The sequence below is a fragment of the Sciurus vulgaris genome (assembly GCF_902686455.1).
Source record: "Sciurus vulgaris genome assembly, chromosome: 8".
Classification (NCBI taxonomy): domain Eukaryota; kingdom Metazoa; phylum Chordata; class Mammalia; order Rodentia; family Sciuridae; genus Sciurus; species Sciurus vulgaris.
In genome coordinates, this window is record NC_136468.1 from 71,375,210 (window position 1) to 71,392,405 (window position 17,196).

Below are 17,196 nucleotides of genomic sequence, written 5' to 3' on the forward strand. Positions count from 1 at the left end.
ATAAACTGAAGCTTACTGTTTGCATTTCTTGGAAAAAGACCCCTCTTTTAAGCCTGCCAAAATTTTTGTGGTTTTCACCTTTTAGAACAGCCTGCTTGAACCACTCGAGGCTGCTCTCCCAAACTTTACTCTGGAGCTGCAGCCCTAGTTAATCAGCCAGTTTCTTCTCTTTCCCCCAAATAAATTTTTTTTTTCTACTCCAGTCTCGGGTGGTCTCACTATGCATTGATAACCAGACCCCATAGCATTTTAATCTCCTCACCATATATGCTAATGGACTTCTATATACAAAAACCCATAATAGATATGATTTTTTTCTTCCTTCCTTATATTCCTTGTTTTCCTGTCTTCCTTCTTTCTGTTTATATATTTAGATACTATTCAAAGGTCACAATAATATTCAAAGGTCACAACAATATTCATATCAAGATAGCTTGACAATAGACACTTTCCTGTCTAGGCAAATAAGTTGTCATTTGGTTGTCCGTATCATCTACATAACTTCATTTGAAATTAAGATTTTTCTTTGACTCCTGAAAAAATGTTTTTTAAATGATCATAGTACTAGTTTGGAGTTGGGAGTAGCTGAGGCCATCCAAGAATTTGAAACTGCAGTTAACATAATCAGCCAGAAAGTAATTAATAAAATTGACCGGGAAAGGGCGTGACCTGTAGTTTTAGATCAGGGTTCTGGTTTTTGGTTTGAATCACATTGTGTCTATAGCTAATGGTTCAGAGTGATTCTTTGGAAATTAGCAGCAAAGCTTTTAAGTTTCTGATAAACTTGATTCTTGTTTTTACCTTTGTTTTTGTCTCTTGAAAAGAAACTTCAGCTATAAATTTTAACTACTTCAAAGCTATAAATAAATGTTGTAGATGAGGAATTTGCTAAAGGGAATTTTAGCCTTATCAAATTTATGAGTATGTCAACCTTCTAATGAAATTTACTGAGGAGTCAAATTCATAATTATAAATGATTTAATTTGCTAAAATAGTTTCAAGTAATTATTTACTTAAGTTTTTTGGAAAGCTTCTAGCAATTTTTAAATTAACATCACATTATAAAGTAATTGTACTTTAAATTAAATTGTTCAAGAGGCGACAGTATACCAATACCCCTTTTCTTTCTTCTGTACTACTGAAGAAAATTGCCTTACCTTATCACCCTCATTGATGGTGAAAGGATCAAGCATTTAGAAAACTTATATCTTTATCTATTAATGATAGAATTTGGAAAATTGGGTTAAATGTTTCAAGGAGCTATAGCAATTTGAGGGAGGGGAATTAAGAGATTTGTTTCCAGTACTGAATGATTTCTGGAGAATACAGCTCTCACAGCACAAGATTTTCCCCTTGATTAAGAATTCTCTAGTGAGAAACAAGATAGTTAATAACTCGAAAATATTAGATTTGATTTGATAACATAGAAAACATTTTAAAAACAATTAAGCATCACATTTTTATATGATCTTAATGGATGTTTCCAATCACTTATACATTTGTCAATTACAAAGCATTCATGAACATCCCTTACCCAGTCATGAGTTTTCTGTCCAGTGTTCTGATTCTCTGCAGTATCTGCATACTTAGGCACTCTTCTGAAACACCCCATGGTGAAGACCTAAGTTTTGGTTCAACCTCCTAAATTCTATCCAAGCCACTATCAAGAAGCAAGTTAAAATATGTCTTATAAAAGTACTGATCATAAACATTTTAAAGACTAAGAAATTTTGTTTAAAGAAAGGTCCCTGGAGAAAGTAAAAGCAGGGTAAAGTTTTTTTCTACTCCAGTCACGGGTGGTCTCACTATGCATTGATAACCAGACCCCATAGCATTTTAATCCATGGCCCTCTTACTAATTTCCTCTTGTTCACACACACTTAGGGACCATCAAGGGAAATTGCAGAACAACATTTATAAAACATTGGTCTGTCACAAGTTGGCTAGAATTTTGGTCCCTTTGTTAATTTCTCTTAGGAAAAAAAAAAAAAAAAAATCACAGTATTAACCCTTCCACTTCCGTTCTTCCCATTTTTCTCACTGCTATACTATTGTTGGTAATAGCATAATGTTAAGTAGCACAGGTGATATCCTGGACAAACTATTTTTCTCATGTACATTTTTAAAATATCTTTAAAATTCTCTTAGAACACCCCCACAAGGATATTGCAAAGTTTACATTTAATCATTGAAGTGAATGGATTTTACAATATTTAATAGGAGAATATTACTTTTGTAGTTACCGTCACAGTTGGTCTGAGAAGCCAAACCTGCCATTTTTCTATCTTCCTCCTAGAGCATGTTACTGAGAATTGCACCACTTTATATAACAGTGTCCATGGACTATGTGGAAAATCCAGGTCAGTCTTGGAGCAAATAAATTCAACAATGTTCAGAAGCAAAGAAACAATCACTATCTTGGGTACTGGAAACAAGTAACAGCTTTCTTGTCTCTTTATTTATGTTCTTGTATGTTTCATGTTGTCCAGAATGGCTTATAACCCAGGGATTACGATAGGGTTGTATTTTTGTTAATGATGTTACACACAATGTCAGGCCAGGGTCTTAAATTTTAGTTCTGGAGACAAACACCAATTTCGTAAAAGGTATGGCCAAACCATTTAGGCTTCTCCAATGCTGCAGAGGCAGCTTGTCTGCAGTCAGAATTTCATGCTGTTGTCCTTGTGTCGTGTTCTCAGAAAGCTATCTCTACACGATTCAGGTTCCTCATTTACCTCAGGAATTGCCCATTAAGCATTTGTAAAAGCTGCACAGAAAGTTTTTATACTTGTAGAAAACCGTAAATCAGCTTTAGTATAGTTCTTAAATACAGCCTGGATAGTTGAAGAATTCATAGTTCGCCCATGTGATGAATCCATTCAGAAATTAAATTTATCAGCAGGAAAAAATAATCATGTAGAACTACCAATTGCAAAAACAGATTTTCTTCCAAACTGTTTTCTAGCTATCATTCATCTATCGAATCTACCTGTCTGAAATAACAAAAATGAATATCCCAGGAGGTAGGATAATTCTTTTCTTTCATCTTTCCTTTTTGTGTCTTCTTTCTTCCTTTCGTCCTTTCTCATCTCCTCCCTCTCTCCTCTTCCTCCCCCATTCCCTCTTCTTTCCCTCCTTTCCTCCTTCCCTCCCTCTCTCCCTCTCTCCTTTCTTGGTGACCTATATCATTTAAAATTTTCTGCAATGAATTTATTACATGTATAGTAAAATAGCATAAGATAAACATTTTAATAGAAACAATATTTTAAACATTCCTAGGGAAACAGTAAAATGTGGACTATATCAAGTTGTTCTTAAATATTCATTGAATGTTTTCTGGTCTTGGTGTCCTTTATATTTATTCTTCATTTATTAAAGAGATGGTGTTTCAGAGATTAATCAGTATTAACAGCTGTATGACAGGTTATTTACTTGCCTGACACTCTTGCTAATTCTTAGGCTTGATAATAGCTTTTCTCCCTTATGACACAAAACAATTTTTAAATGATTGACATTAAATGTTATTACAGTGTTAGTGGACTCAGAATTAATTTTAATCAAATAGTGAAACAAGGGCTTTAATTATGAATCCAGAGCATTGTTTAAATATCAAACCATATTTTTTATAATACAACAAACTAGTAATTTAAATTTCATTGTATAATTATTATTGTATTCAGTTATATATCCCACTGAGGAAGAGATAAATTTTTTATTGCATTTCAAAAATCAGTTCATAGGAATATATGTATGAAGGCCTTCAAGTAACTCCAAATATAATACAAATTAAAAATTTGGAACTATTCTAGTCCTACCATACCTGACCTCCTCCTCGTTCTCCATCTTACAGTGATCACTACAACAGGGTATTTTATACTTAAGGAATATATTTTTGCAGTTTTGAATTTATTTTCACTTTCGACATGCACTAAAATCCACATACATTCTTCTAATTGTTTTACATACACATTTTTGTTTGAAATTAATTTAAGAAATGATAGTATAATCCTTATTTTTGTTATAATTAACAAAAGTATGTAATATTTTGTTTTTTTTATACAGAGGTCAGCATTTCTGTCTTTTATATAGAATAATTCCTAGAATTAATGAGATTAATAGATACTAGAAAAACTCATTTCATCTTGCATAACTAATAAGTAATATCACTTGTTTAAAAAAAATTGCAGAAAAGCCTGGAGTATATGTCCCAAAAATATTTGAAATGATAGAGGTTATTATTTATTTTAATTAAGCACTTCATTTTTATCTAAAGTTCTTCATTTCTTATAATGAGCTTATAGCACCCTAAAACAAATTGACATTTTTTTAGTTTTAGAAAGGAAAAATAAATGTTAAATAGTTTATAGTATTTAAAATAATTTCTATGTTGAAATCAAGTGAGCAATTAAGTTAGTAATATTCAATTCTAATCTTTATCTCTTTAATCAATCAATAGGCACACAATAAGCAGAAAATATTTTCAAATTTAGCAGAAGCAAGTGTGCATAAGCAACATCTTATAAACTGTTTACTTCAGATAGTCACATTTCACCAGGAAAATTCCAACCAAAACTCAATATTCTTTGAAGTGCATACAAAAAATGGATTTTTTTATGTATGATATTTTCTGGCAAAATTGGGTTATAATAACCTTAAGGTAAGTCTTTTTCTGCAGATATATTGCTATGGTGCAACAAGTTTGGTTTATTTTTATATTACCTCAATTCAACTAGATGATTAAAAATTTGAGTTATTTGATGACTTATTTCTGTACAAACTAACCACTTTTAAAATGTTATGATATGCTAACAAATTAGACAAAAGAGAATTAAGTGAATTAAAAACTGATGTGAAGGTGTTATCAAAAATGAAAAGCTAACTTGAAGAGGAGGTGTTATAAAAAAAAATTTAAGTTCGGGTACATTGAACTTTTATTTCAATGTACTCAGCCACTCTGTCTTAGTCAGCTTTCTGTCACTATGACAAAATAACTGAGTTAATCAACTTAAAAGGAATAATAGTTTGTTTTGGCTTATAATTCCATAGATTTTAGTCTATGGTCACTTGGCTCTGTTGCTTTGGATATGTTGTGGCTTGTATAAAATTGCTGGAACATGTGACAGAGGAGACCTGTCTACCTTATGGATGCTGGGAAGCAAAGGAAAGACAGGAAGAGGCCAGGGTGCTCATATCCTCTCCAAGGACATACCTCAATGATTTAATTTCCTCTCACTAGTTCCTACCTCTTAAAGGTTCCACAAGCCTTCAAAAGCATAATAAGCTAAGGACCAAGACTTTAACACATTTTAACACACGCCTTTGAGGGACATTTAAGTTGTACACTGCAGCACAACCTATTCAGAATGGCAACACCAACAGGCAGAGTCCAAGCCTTCTATTTAGAGGGTGAAAATTTTTTTTCTCCTTTTTTTTTTTTTTTTTTGACTCTCAAAATATTTTAGCTGGTAATAGTTCTTTCTTCTGGTTGAGATACATATGACTGCATGACTGATGTGATCCTACAATATGTACAATCAGAAAAATGAGAAATTACACTCCATTTATGTATGATCTATCAAAATGTATAAACGCATTCTACTCTCGTGTACAACTAATTAGAACAAATTAAAAATTAATAAAAAATAAAAAGAAATAAAACTGGGTTTTGTAAATTGAAAAAACAACAATTATATATTATACCTTTAATGTTTATTTACAATGACATAAAATCAAGTAAAACAAATATCAAGTTCTGCTTAAATTATGATCACATATTAAATAAAAAGCCAAAAATTAAAACATCTTCAATACAAAGTAAATAACTCATTTTCCCAATGTGCTTCCATAGTACTTTGAATCACCTTTGAATTATTTGTTATGGTTTTCTCTGTATTATAATTACAAGTATTGGCTCTTCTCTCTATTGCTTCAGAGCTCAATTGCCATCAGATTATTTCCATATGATCCTCTAGTTTCTAACACAGAGGGAGATTTCAATACAAATTATTTAGACCATTAGGTAACTAATGACGTGTTTATTTAGGAGTTTTTAAAGAATGAATTCTGAAAGGTACAAGTTCAGTGAAGTACTGGCCAAATTTTACAGAATGTATTGGTTGTTTGTAATGAGAGAAAGAACATGGCAAGGGAGTAAAAGAGAGAAGAAAAAGACTAAGAATGAGAATGTGAGAACCTAACATGGATTTCCTGACCCCAGAGAGAACACTTGCAGGTTTTCCTTTCTTTTTTCCTATAAATATTTAGAGCAATTTAGGAACATAATAAGAGTGCTATTCATAAAACTATAAAAACCAAACCAAATTTTTCATTATTTTCTTATTGGCACTGGGGATTGAACCCAGAGGCACTTTACCACTGAGCCACATCCCCAACTTTTTATTTTTTATTTTGGGGAAAGGTCTTACCAAATTGCTTATGGCCTCACTAAGTTGCTCAGGATAGCCTTGAACTTGTGATCCTCCTGTCTTAGTCTCTTGAGTCACTTGGATTACACATGTGAGTCACTGTGCCTGGCTCAAATTTATTTATTTTTGCTTTTACCTAATGATTTGCTTAGTATTGTATAGCACTTATTGAGAAATATTATGCTTTTTCTAAGAGAAGATGGTCAGTCCTTGGGTAAGAGTCTGTACGTATATTCTCTACATTGAAACAATGCCAATGGCACCTCATGATATTCTTAAGCCTTGCCTGAAGAGTCATCTGCAGCCTCATGAATGATAGGCCTCAGCTTTATCATCTCCAAGGACTTTTCCGCCTTAAAATTCTATTTGATGTGACTGTTACAGCTGACATGTCTTTTATGAAATAATGTCTCATCTATTGAGGATAGGTGTCTAATATTTGATCTATGGCTGCTAATTTGCCACTTCACTGATCTTATTAGCTAATTAAATTACATTTCTTAAAAATGTCTTTCATAATACTTGTTAATCATTATGATTTTAAAAGGTATATACAAACCTCGACCAATAAAATTTAAAACATTAAAAAATATAGAGACATAGGCAAAATTTTTCAAATTAGAGTCTTTAAATTGAGAGAAACATATATATTCAAAAACACTGAATTATACTTACCCACTCATAGACCTTATAAGAGACATAAGATACATGGATCTTACTTATATTTTAAGTAAAAGATACTTATAGATACAGGGTATATGAGTACAGGAAACACTTGATGAGAGAACGTGGACAAGATATGACCTACACAAAAAGGTTTCTTTAGATCCAGAAAATAAAACTGAGTGCCTATTTTGGAACACAGGGGAAAAGAGTGAAGAGGACACTAGACTATTCTAGGTAAGGAAATAACAGAAAGATGGTGGTATAAGCCCTGTAGTAAAGTTTTAATTTTATGTATATATCTTGAATAAAGATATTAAGGGTCCCCATGTTAAATATATAAGTTTCTTTAAAAATTTTTTTTCCTTGCATCTTCAAAATGTCTTCCACAGTAAAGTAAATTGATATTCACTGAAATTCTCAAGTTTCATTGAATGCACTGTTCTTACATTTTGTTATTTGATATGTAAAGAAGCTATTTGAATATAAGGCATGAGCCAAGATTATAATTTTATTTTTTAAATAAGCAGTTCTCTGAAATCATTTAAACTTATTAATATGTCAATAACTACTTTTAATGCCATCTTTTGTATATCTTGAATTCATATTTTCATAAATGAATATTATAACATGTATTTCAAGTCATTTTTTCCCCTAATCTATTCTTTCTGTCCTTCAGTCAATGACATTTCTTTACTAACAGAAAATTTGTAAAAGGATTTACTCTTAGGTAAATTTCTACTCTTTCTCTCTTATTTGTAACACTTTTTAACATTCTTTTCTTAGTTACATTTAAACCACTTTTCATGATTATTTTTTAAAAATTTATTGTAAACAAATGGATACATCTTGTTTCTCTGTTTCTACATAAAGTAGAGGCATAGCATTTGTGTAATTATACATTTATATAGGGTAATAGTTTTTAATTCACTGTTATTTTTTCCTTCCCCCACACCCCTCCCACCACTCTTTTCCCTCTATACAGTCTGTCCTTCCTCCATTCTTGCCCCCTCCCACTTCCCATTATGTGTCATAATCCGCTTATCAGCGAGATCATTCATCCTTTGGTTTTTTGAGATTGTCTTATTTCACTTAGCATGACATTCTCCAATTTCATTCATTTGACTACAAATGCCATAATTTTATAATTCTTTATGACTGAGTAACATTCCATTGTGTATATATACCACCGTTTCTTTATCCATTCATCAGTTGAAGGGCATCTAGGTTGGTTCCACAGTCTGGCTATTGTGAATTGAGCAGCTATGAACATTGATGTGACTGTATCTCTGTAGTATGCTGATTTTAAGTCCTTTGGGTATAGGCCAAGGAGTGGGATAGCTGGGTCAAATGATGGTTCCATTCCAAGTTTTCTAAGGAATCTCCACACTGCTTTCCAGAGTAGCTGCACTAATTTGCAACGCCACCAGCAATGTACGAGTGTACCTTTTTCTCCACATTCTTGCCAACACCTATGTTGCTAGTATTCTTGATAATCGCCATTCTAATTGGGGTGAGATGAAATCTTAGGGTGGTTTTGATTTGCATTTCTCTTATTACTAGAGATTTGAACATTTTTTCATATATCTGTTGATTGCTTGTAGATCTTCTTAGCTCATTTGTTGATTGGGTTATTTGTATTCTTGGTGTAGAGTTTTTTGAGTTCTTTATACATTCTGGAAATTAGCGCTCTATCTGAAGTATACGTGGCAAAGATTTTCTCCCACTCTGTAGGCTCTCTATTCACATTACTGATAGTTTCTCTGGCTGAGAGAAACTTTTTAGTTTGAATCTATCCCAGTTATTGATTTTTGCTTTTCTTTCTGTGCTACGGGAGTCCTGTTAAAGAAGTCTGATCCTAAGCCAACATGTTGAAGATTTGGACCTACTCTTTCTTCTATAAGATGTAGGTTCTCTGGTCTGATTCCAAGGTCCTTGATCCATTTTGAGTTGAGTTTTGTGCAGGGTGAGAGATAGGGGTTTAGTTTCATTCTGTTGCATGTGGATTTCCAGTTTTCCTAGCACCATTTGTTGAAGAGGCTATCTTTTCTCCATTGCATATTTTTGGCACCTATGTCTAGTATGAGAAAATTCTATTTATTTGGGTTTGTGTCCATGTCCTCTATTCTGTACCATTGATCAATCTGTCTATTTTGGTGCCAATACCATGCCATTTTTGTTATTATTGCTTTGTAGTATAGTTGAATTTCTGGTATTGTGATACCCTTGCTTCACTCTTTCTGCTAAGGATTGCTTTAGCTATTCTGGGTTTCTTATTCTTCCAGATGAATTTCATGATTGCCTGCTGTATTTCTGTAAGGTATGTCATTGGGATTTTAATTGGAATTGCATTGAATCTGTATAGCACTTTTGGCAGTATGGCCATTTTGACAATATTAATTCTGCCTATCCGAGAACATGGGAGATCTTTCCATCTTCTAAGGTTTTCTTTAATTTCTTTCTTTAGTGTTCTGTAGTTCTCATTGTAGAGGTTTTTCACCTCTTTAGTTAGATTGATTCCCAAGTATTTTTATTTTTTTCAAAGCTATTGTGAATGGGGTAATTTTCCTAAATTCTCTTTCTGAATGTTCATCACTTATGTATAAAAATGCATTGGATTTAGGAGCATTGATCTTATATCCTGCTACTTTACTGCATTCACTTATGAGTTCTAAAAGTTTTCTGGTGGAATTTCCTGGTTCCTCTAAATATATGATCATGTCATCAACAAATAGGAATAGTTTGAGTTCTTTTTTCCTATTCATATCCCTTTAACTTCCTTGGTCTGTCTAATTGCTCCGGCTAGAGTTTCAAGGACAATGTTGAATAGAAGTGGTGAAAGAGGGCATCCATACCTTTTTCAAGTTTTTAGGGAGAATGCTTTCGGTTTTTCACCATTTAGAATGATATTGGCCATGGGCTTAGCATAAATGGCCTTTAAAATGTTAAGGAATGTTCCCGCTATCCCTATTTTTTCTAGTGTTTTCAGCATGAAAGGGTGCTGTATTTTATCGAATGCTTTTTCTGCATCTATCGAAATAATCATGTGATTCTTAACTTTAAGTCTGTTGATATGGTGAATTACATTTATCGATATCCGGATGTCAAACCAACCTTGCATCCCTGGGATAAAACCCACTTGATCATGGTGCACTATCTTTTTAATATATTTATGCATGTGATTTGCTAAAATTTTGTTTAATTTTTGCTCTGATGTTCATTAAGGATATTGGTCCGAAATTTTCTTTCCTTGATGTGTCTCTGTCTGGTTTAGGTATCAGGGTGTTATTGGCTTCATAGAATGAGTTTGGGATGGTTCCCTCCTCTTGTATTTCATTGAATACTTTGAGAAGTATTGGAATGAGCTCTTCTTTAAAGGCTTTGTAGAACTCAACTGAGAACATATCTGGTCCTGGACTTTGTTAGTAGGCTTTTGATGACTTCTTCTATTTCATTACTTGAAATTGATGTATTTAAATTGTGTATGCTCTCCTGGTTCAGTTTAGGTAATTCATATGTCTCTAGAAACCTGTTGATGTCTTTGAGATTTTCTATTTTTTTGGAGTATAGATTTTTGAAATGGCTTCTAATTATGTTTTGTATTTCAATCATGTCTGTTATGATATTTCTGTTCATTCTGAATTTTAGGAATTTGAGTTTTCTCTCTCCTTCTCTTTGTTAGTGTGGCTAAGGGTTTATAATTTTGTTTATTTTTTCAAAGAACCAACTATTTATTTTGTCAATTTTTTTGATTGTTTCTTTTGTTTCAATTTCATTGATTTTAGCTCTGATTTTAATTATTTCCTGTCTTCTACTTTTGGTGTTGCTCTGTTCTTCTTTTTCTAGGGCTTTGAGCTATAGTGTTAGGTCATTTATTTGTTTTGTTTTTTTTCTTTTATTGAATGTGCTCCACGAAATAAATTTTCCTCTAAGTACTGCTTTCATAGTGTCCCAGAGATTTTGATATGATGTATCATATCAAAATGTATCTTTTTTTTTGTTTACCTCTAAGAATTTTTTAATTTCCCTCCTGATTTCTTTTGTTATCCATTCATCATACGATAGTGTATTATTTAATCTCCTGGTGTTGGTGTAGTTTGTTTTTTACTCCCTCATTTATTTCTAATTTTAATCCATTATGATCTGATAGTATACAAGGTAGTGTCCCTATCTACTTGTATTTGCCAACAGTAGCTTTGTGGCATAAAATATGGTCTGTTTTAGAGAAGGATCCATGTACTGCTGAGAAGAAAGTGTATTTGCTCTTTGTTGGATGGTATGTTCTACATATGCCCATGAAGTCTAAATTATTGATTGTGTTATTGAGATCTATTGTTTCTTTGTTCAATTTTGTTTGGAACATCTGTCCAGTTGGGAAAGAGGTGTGTTAAAATAACCTATTATTATTGTGTTGTGGTCTATTTGATTTCTTGAATTGAGAAGGATTTGTTTGATGTACATGGATAAGCCACTGTTTGGGGCATAGATATTTATGATTGTTATGTCTTGCTGATTAATGCTTCCCTTAAGCAGTATGAAATGTCCTTCTTTATCACTTCTGACTAACTTTGGCTTGAAGTCCACATTATTTGATAGGAGGATGGATACTCTGACTTTTTTGCTGAGTCCATGTGCATGGTATGTTTTTTCCCATCCTTTAATCTGTGGGTTTCTCTTTCTATGAGATGAGTCTCTTGCAGGCAGCATATTGTTGGATCTTTCTTTTTAATCCATTCTGCCAGTCTCTCTTTTGTTTGAAGAGTTCAGACCATTAACATTCAGGGTTATTATTGAGATATATTTTGTATTCCCAATCATTTGGCTCTTTTTTGTTTTTTTTTAAGATGACTTGGTTTCTCATTTACTTGGCTGTTCCCTGAAGTTAGTTCCTCCCTTTGCTGATTTACATCGTAGTTTTTCATGTCTTCCTCATAGAATATTTTGCTGAGAATGTTCTGTAGTGCCAGCTTTCTTTTTGTAAATTCTTTTAGCTTTTGTTTATCACGGAAGGATTTTATTTTGTCGTCAAATCTGAAGGTAAGTTTTGCTGGGTATAAGATTCTTGGTTGGCATCTGTTTTCTTTCAGCTTGAAAAATGTTGTTATAGGCCCTTCTAGCTTTTAGGGTCTGGGTTGAAAAATCTGCTGATATCCTTATTGTTTCACCCTGAATGTAATTTGGTTCTTTTCTCTTGCAGCCTTTAGAATTCTCTTTATTTTGTATGTTAGGTATTTTCATTATAATGTTCCTTGGTGTCGGTCTATTGTAATTTTTATATTTGGAGTTCTATAAGCCTCTTGTATTTGATTTTCCATTTTGTTCTTCAGATTTGGGAAATTTTCTGATATTTCTTTGAATAGATTGTTCATTCCTTTGGTTTGTTTCTCTAAGCCTTCCTCAATCCCAATAATTCTTAACTTTGGCCTTTTCATGATATCCCATAATTCTTGTAGATTCTGTTCATGATTTCTTCCCATCTTCTGTGTTTGGTCAACTTTCTCTTCAAGATTGAATATTTTGTCTTCAATGTCTGAGGTTCTGTCTTCCAGGTGTTCTATCCTATTGGATATGCTTTCTGTGGAGTTCTTAATTTGGTTTATTGTTTCCTTCATTTCAAGGATTTCTGTCTGTTTTTTTTTAGTATATCTAACTCTTTATTGAAATGATCTTTTGCTTCCCACATTTGCTCTCTTAACTATTAAGTGGTGTGATCATTAAAAGCCTACATTTGCTCTTTCATCTCATCATTTGCTTTTCTGATCATTTTAATTATGTACATTCTGAATTCCCTTTCTGACATTTCTTCTGCCATGCTGTCATTGGATTTTATTGCCATACCATCTAGGTTTGTTTGGGACATTTTCTTCCTTTGTTTTCTCATATTGCTCAGGTATCTACCCCTCTAGTATTAAAACTCTGAGATATTACAGATTTCCTCTATTGACTAATATTGTCTCTGTAGATTTCCAATAACTCACCTCCTAGCCTTTAGTAGCCTGAAGTCTCGGAGGAACTTGATAATGCAGTGCTCCACAAGGAAGCTGCCCCTCTAGGGGTGGTGGCCTTCAGGTGAGGTATATTTCCTGTCAGTGGGCAGAGGTGCCTCCACTTGTTGACTGATGATCAGCCAAAGGGGGACTAGACTGCAAACTGGGGCACGTCTGATCTGAGTCTGTGTCTCTGGTTCTACTGCCCTGGTGGGAAAGCTTTTCCCAGTGGGAAAGTTTTACTGGGCAGCTCTCCTTCGAGAAGTTCCTTTTGCTTCAGAACTATCGCCTGGACAGGGCAGCCTTCCTGCGCGACTTTTCCAGGGGTGCGGACCTATTGCCTGGGCTGGGGAGCCTGGCCCTGTGAGGGATTCCCTTGGCGAGTGGTCCTTCTCTGCTACATTCCCTGGGGACCAGAGCTACTTCCTGGGCCAGGGAGCCTCACCCTGCGCCGAAGCCTCTCATTGTGCAGCCCTCCCCTGCAATGTTCCCGGTTCCGGGTTCGAGGTACCAGCGGGGGAGTCTCACTGGGCCACTCTACTCCACGAAGTTCCCTGTTTTTTGGGATTACTGCCCCATCCAGGGAGCCCGCCTAGTGGGAGAGACTCACCCCATGGCTCTGAATTGGTCCTGAGTCTCTCAATACCTCCTCTTCTTGACTCCCAGGTCCTGTGAAAGGTCCTCCAGACTCCTGTAGTTGTCTCAGGAAGGGAACCACCCTTCCAATGATGATGGCCACGCCCTCAGGAATAATTCAAATGCCTGCACCAGCCTCCAAAGGAGCTGAGGAGCCCCAGCAAGGGTGCGCTGAGTCAGCACAGAGGCAAGTGCAGTGTCCCTCAGCAGTAGCCGGGGCAGGCGGACAGGCCTAGCAATGCCATCGACCTCAGTGTGGGAGTTGGGCGGGCTGGCTCACCCGCCGGCTAGCTCCCCAATTGCGTTCGACCTCCGATTATTTTTATTAAATGATAAATACTATGTAGTAACAATATCAGTAATAAATTAAAATCATAAACTATTGTGACTGTACAACCACCCTCTAGTGATTAGACAAAAGAGAAGCTATATTCTTAGAGATAAAAATTATGTGGTTGATTTTTCATTCTTGTGCTCACATTATGTTCTGTTTCAGCACTTAAAGCAACTTCTTAAAAAACTGGTTAATGCATTTGATTTAATATAGTTGTAGGTTAATGTATCTTGTTTCTATTTGCAGGATTACATAGCCTCCAAATTTTGGTTATTTTCATTTGTTTTAGTCTAGTCATAGTTTGAGATCTGAATTACATTTTCCCCCCCAAGGGCAGGGTAAATACTTTCTGTAAAAATATATATTCTTCAGATTAGAAATTTTAGTGGTTTATATCAAGTGTGAATATTCACTGTGAACTTCTTTCAAGATTTAAGTGCCTATTTTTCATGCAACCTTAGCAATTATAAAAGTCTGTTTTAGATATTTAATTATATGAGGGAATAAAATGTAGCGCAATCATAAAAATAAGGAAAAATCACTTTACACTAGATACTTAATGGCTTTCTAATGATGTGACTTAAAATTCAAGAGGGGGTCCATATATCTTAAGTCCAGCAGGGACACATGAGAATAGTATAAGGAAATAACCTGGGTACATCCAGATAAAAGATCTCAGTTTAAGAAAATGTACATTTCAAAACTGTTGTCAGTGGCCAAGAATGATCTCAAAATTTTTTAAGCATGGGTGAACGGGGGCATTATTTAAACACTAGTCTTTAAATTTTTTGCTTCTTTTTCTCAGGGGAGATAATGCTCAATATTATAAATAAAATTAATTAATCTTTAGACATAATCCCAATCTATTATGGACATAATTTGGCAACAAAATAATTTATCTTTATATCTTGTGAATTAGATTGTATTTATTTGAGAAAAATGATCACTCAAGCATTCATAAACTGCTAGAATTGGAAGATTTGCATTTAATAGTTACTAGATTCTAGTCCATTATATTTTATAGTAATTGAGCCAAAAGGACAGCACAACCAAATATGCACAAAATAGTCTAAATCATTTTTATCGGTGAAAATCACCTATCAACATTGTAAGATATTAATTTCACTTTTCACATTTTGAGACTGGGTATGAAGAAAACTTAATAAAGTAATTCTTTTTAGAGTGAACTAAAAGATCATCTGATCTAAATTTCCATGCTGAATTCTGCTGTAGTCCAAATGTCTCTCCCAGTGAGGCTTGTCTGTAGTAAGTAAATCTCCAGTATCCTGAAAAGAGCTAATGTAGCCACTTCTGTGAGAGGAATCCTCAAGGCAAGTTAAGACTGACTTCCTTCCCTTTCTTCAGTATATCCAGTGTCATAACCTCTTTTCTGGGCCTCAATTTTTTTTTTTTTTTTTTTTTTTTTTTTTTTTATTGTAAACAAATGGGATACATGTTGTTTCTCTGTTTGTACATGGCGTAAAGGCATACCATTTGTGTAATCATAAATTTACATAGAGCAATGTTGTTTGATTCATTCTGTTATTTTTTTCCCTTCCCCCCACCCCTCCCACCCCTCTTTACCCTCTATACAGTAGTTCCTTCCTCTATACTTGCCCCCCTCCCTAACCCTAACTCTAACCCTTCCCTCCCCCCCATTATGTGTCAACCTCCACTTATTAGCGATATCATTCGTCCTTTGGCTTTTTGAGATTGGCTTATCTCACTCAGCATGATACTCTCCAATTTCATCCATTTGCCTGCATATGTCATAATTTTATCATTCTTTATGGCTGAGTAATATTCCATAGTATATATATACCACAGTTTCTTTATCCACTCATCAATTGAAGGGCATCTAGGTTGGTTCCACAGTCTGGCTATTGTGAATTGAGCAGCTATGAACATTGATGTTCTGGGCCTCAATTTTGTTCAGCATTTCTGCCACTGATTTTGCTTGGCCAATCTTTATTTTCTATTATATGGGAATATTTGAGTTTCTGTCTCTGGGAACTAATAGAAAGTTTGAAAATTGAAGCTACTCTTATGTTATGTTGAAAAATTTCTAGTATCTTGTTTTTAAAAGTCTTTCATTGAATATAATTATAAAGCTGTGGACTAATCTGGAAAAAAAAACAGAAATAAAAACAAATCCATTGACTTAAAGTTCTGAGGAAAGAAACATATTTTTGTTTCCTTTAAAAAAGGGAGTTATTAAAGTTGAGGTTAAAAAAAAAAAAAAGATCCAATAATTAGTCATAGTCTTTTCTTAATTATTTGGTCTGTGGTTGATTACAACAGTGGGTCTGTATTAATGACCATTGAATTGGTTCACAAAATGCTTCAAAGTCAATAGTGGATGTTTGCTAATATTTACTCTGCTGATGTTGGCTTTTCTTTCTAGAGGAAGGACAGCATGTAAAAGCAATTGTCTAATGAGCACTTGTTTTCCGTTATTTTCTTTGTGAATACACAAAACTGAACAGATACACATTTTGCATTCTATTCTAACTATAATAGCTTAGGGAATTTAGAAATGTGATCTTGTCATCATCCTCTATAAAATACATCTTTTAGTTTTCTTTGTCCAGAGGTAGTTGATGAAAATGATAACAGAAAGTATCCAAAAGGTCCTTATAGTCAGTCATTACATTCCAGAGCAAAGGATTAGAAAATCTAAAAGTACCATTGAATGACAAATGCTTTCTATTTAATGTTTGTAAAATAGTCAAAATACTCAACTGTGTTTTAAAACTATCTCCTTTCTTCAAGCAGTGTTCTCCTTACAGAAAAAGAAGATATTAATGAATGAGAAATTTTATACCACTTTAGTTGTTTATATGCCTCTACAAATATACACATACATGGACATGTATGCATATCACTCTTTAAAAGTGTGTTGAAAACTTCATTTTTTAAAAATTTACTATTTACACGCAGATATGGGAAATTCATATATGTGAAAATGAGCACTTATGTTTTTTTTAATCTGGGAGGATTTTGATCACTGTACAGAGAATATTCCTATCTTTAAAGCACTCCTGCATGATGCAAAGAATCATTCTTACAGGGTACATGTTGAATGTCTCCAAATCACTCTCTTCCTCACCTACTTTTGACTTTTTAAGTAGGAAAAATATATATTGTAAAA